Source organism: Gossypium hirsutum, chromosome D11 (assembly GCF_007990345.1).
Source record: "Gossypium hirsutum isolate 1008001.06 chromosome D11, Gossypium_hirsutum_v2.1, whole genome shotgun sequence".
Taxonomy (NCBI): domain Eukaryota; kingdom Viridiplantae; phylum Streptophyta; class Magnoliopsida; order Malvales; family Malvaceae; genus Gossypium; species Gossypium hirsutum.
The window spans coordinates 25,781,104-25,785,256 of record NC_053447.1 but is presented as its reverse complement, the minus strand read 5'-3'; positions in this window follow the sequence as shown (position 1 = coordinate 25,785,256).

Here is a 4,153-nt window from a genome sequence, read left to right as displayed (position 1 = left end):
GCAAAGCGGTTGCATGATCATCAAGAAGTCTTTTCTGAATCGTCTATAAGATCCATACACTGTGAAGTCATTCATGAAGACTTCAATGATTTTCTTGACATAATCGGAGAATTTGCTTGACATGCATCTCTGGAAGGTGGTCGGAGCATTATAGATTCTAGACGGCATTCTTCTATACGCAAACGTTCTGAAAGGGCACGTGAAAGTTGTTTTGTCTTTATCCTCAGGCGCCACCGGAATTTGGAAAAATCCTGAATATCCATCGAGACAACAGTAATGAGCCTTACCAGCTAATCGCTCGAGCATTTGATCGATGAAGGGAAGTGGAAAATGGTCTTTCTGGGTAGCTGGGTTCAACTTCCTGTAATCGATGCAAACCCTCCATCCATTCTGGACTCGGGTAGGAACTAGCTCTCCTGACAAATTTTTCACCACTGTCACGCCATTTCTTGGGCACGACATGAACAGGGCTAACCCAATCACTGTCGGAGATCGGGTATATCATTTCAGCATCCAACGGTTTCTGGATTTCTAATTCCATTCTGACTTTTGGATCAGAAATCTGTTTTTCCCGTTCATTGTCTTGCCCATGACTTTTTTCTGGAACTATTTCCAAAACTTTTCCGCTACGAAGAGTTATTGCACTTACATTCTGCTTAGGATTCGGCTCTATCTGGGAAGGTAATTTACCTTGAGACTCTAAACGATTAACTGCCATCGAGAGTTTACTAACTTGATTAGTTAACTCCTGTATTGATGCATCTGTCCTCTATTGATATTTTATAGCATCGACAGCAAGTCTTTCCACTATAGCTTCTAGAGATGTGCTCGGCTTGGGTGGCAGTTGTGGTGGCTGCAAAGGTCTCGGTTGGTATGACGGATTATATCGGGGATTAGCTCCGTAATTCAAGTTTGGATGATCCTTCCACCCGGGATTGTAGGTGTTGGAGAAAGGATCATAGCGTCTTTACGGAGGTCTCGGAAAACCTCCGACATTGTCAACATGTGCCGTTGAATTTTCGTTAAGGATTGGGCACAAATCTGTCAGATGTTTAGATCTAGTACAAATTCCACACAGCTGGGTCAGATTCTTCTTTTCTGTAAGCATAGTTTGAACAATATTAGTGAGCTTATCCAATTTATCTTCTAAGGATGAAACGTTTACCCCATTAACCCGTCTTGTGGCTTCCGAATTTGGCCGATACTGTTGAGAATTTGCTACCATGGTGGATATCAATTCTCTTGCCCTTTGAGAAGTCATATTGACAAGCGCCCCTCCACTAGCTGCGTCAATCATTTTCATTTCCATAGGGAGAAAACCCTCATAGAAATACTGAAGAAGTGATTGCTCGATCAAACCGTGTTGAGGAAAACTTGCACACAGTTTCTTGTATCGCTCCCAATAGTCGTAGAGCGATTCACTCTCCATTTGTCGAATTCCCACTATGTTTCTCCTAAGTTTAGCTGCTTGCGATGCTGGGAAAAATCTGTCAAGAAAAACACGAGATAAGTCATCCCACGTTGTAATAGAACCAGGAGGTAAGTAAAATAATCATTCTCTTGCTGTATCAACTAAAGAAAAAGGAAAGGCTCGAAGTTTAATTTCATCTTCGGTTACTCCCTGAGGTTTCATGCTTGAGCAGACCATGTGGAATTCTCTCAAGTGAGTGTGTGGATTTTCATTCTTCAAGCCTCGAAAAGTGGGCAAAAGGTGGATCAGGTCTGTCTTCAACTCGAATAGGGTTTCTCCAGTTGGATAGTTGATGCATAACGGTGTTTGCTCGTTGGGAGCAGCGGCTAGTTGACGAATAGTTCGGTTTGCCATCCTTTTTGGTTCTCCGAGGTTGTCTTCTACTTCTTTTGTTTTAGGAAGTTGCTCGGTCTCTGGTTCAACCACTTCGACTTGTTTTCCACGTTGAATTGCTTCTATACTTTTAAGAACTTTCGTCTCTTCACATCGTGCTCGTGCTGATTTTTCGATCTCTGGGTTATATTTGAGATCTCCGGATGAAGATGTGGTCATGAAGATAATCTAAACAATTATAAGTGTTGCCAGTCCCCGGCAACGGCGCCAAAACTGATGGGTGTCGAATCCACCAATATAAACCTACGCCTTAGTTTGCAAATTATGCAGTATAGGGAGTAGGGTCGATCCCTCAGAGACTGGTTTACTGTAAATTGTTGCTCGCTTGACCAGATTTATGTCGGGGCAGCTGTCGTGCCCAAGACGTTTGAGGGGATAAAAATTTGAAAACCTAAAATTAACAGAAAAATAACGTCAAAAGTAAAAGTCGAAAATAGAATAATAAAAACTGTGAAATAAATATTAAAAAAAATTAATTAGAATGAGCTCAGGTTTAGGCGCGAATTTTCCTCGTCTTTGAACCGATCCTCGAAATTGGATGAACTCCCCTTTTCCAATAAGCTAGTTATAGCTACCAACGACGCCTCAGACACCAACTCTTCCTTGTGTAAATTAGTTATGGAACGTCCAATAACTAACCCTTACCGATCGAACAACCACGAAACGTTCGTGATTTAGAACTCCGGCAGCTTTGCGTTCTAGAAGAGCCTAGCTCGAACCAGTGCCCTCAACCGCGTGGGGCATTTAAATCCGGTTACCACCTCCCTTGACGGAACCAAACAGCTATCTCCACTTGGCACGCCAATGTGTTCACAGAAAACTGATTAGAAACGTTCCTTTCAGAATTCCAACTATACGTCTAACCACACTAAATCAAACGACGTCTTTTTTGACTTAGTATTGATCTGACTTTATGAGTTGAAAAAATCATACTCTTAATCCGGAGAAGTAATAAGTACTGGAATTTTAGGAGTTAAATGGCTCGGGTTCATAACTCACAGGTTTTGACGAGGCTAATTTCGGCCTAAAGCTGAAAATGGGTTTAGTTGGCTAAGGTTTGGGGCATGTTGGTATTTGATAAATTAAATAAGGTAGAAAAGGTGAAAAGATGGGTGATGTGATTGAGTATGGGGGGTGGTTGAAAAAGGGAATTTGAAAAAAAAGAATTGTAAATGGTAAGTAGTAACAAGCTGGAAGTTTAAGGAAGTGAAAGTTAAAGAAACTAAAGACAATAAATAAATTTGTGAAAAGTTGAAAATAAAGGTGAAATGGAAAGCAGGCTACTAGAACTAATAAATTGACGTAAGACAAACTAAGAAATAACAAAGGCTACGTGAGAAAGGAGAGAATTTGAAAGATAAAAGCTAAATGTTTTTTGATTGATCAATTGATGAACAATACAAGCTCTATTTATACTAGTGGATTTACTAAATTAGGAGCCAACTAGTCATAGGAAATTAAGAAAAAATATCCCATAATGAATTAAATCCCAAAATAATCTCCCACTAACTCAAAAATTTCAGCTAATTAATCTTGGAAAAATTCTTCTTTGGCCCTCCTTTTTCGCTTCTTTCTTCAATTTAGCCCAATTGTTTCCTTTTTCTTCTATTTAGCCCCAAATTACATTCCTACACAAAATTCAATAAATATGGCAAAATTAATGGTGCATTCTCATAAATATACCAAATTAATTACATAAAATATGTAACTTTAGTATTTAATCAGGCCTGACTTCAACTCGAACGGGGTTTCTCCGCCTGCATAGTTGATGCATAACGGTGTTTGCTCATTGGGAGCAGCGGCTAGTTGACGAATGGTTCGGTTCGCCATCCTTTCTTGTTCACCGAGGTTGTCTCTTGCCTCTTTTGTTTCACAAAGTGGTTTGGTCTCAGGTTCAACCACTTCAACTTGTTTTCCACGTTGAATTGCTTCTACACATTTAAGAACTTCCGCTATTTACGTCGTGCTCGTGCTGGTTTTTTGATCTCTGGGTCATATTCGAGATCTCTGGATGAAGATCTGGTCATAAAGATAATCTAAACAATTTGTAAGTGTTGCCAGTCCCCGGCAACGGCGCCAAAATTAATGGGTGTCAAATCCACCAATATAAACCTACGCCTTAGTTTGCAAATTATGCAGTATAGGGAGCAGGGTCGATCCCTCAGAGACTGGTTTACTGTAAATTGTCGCTAACTTGACCAGATTTATGTCGGGGCAGCTGTCGTGCCCAAGATGTTCGGGGGTATAAAAATTTGAAAACCTAAAATAAACAGAAAAATAACGTAAAAA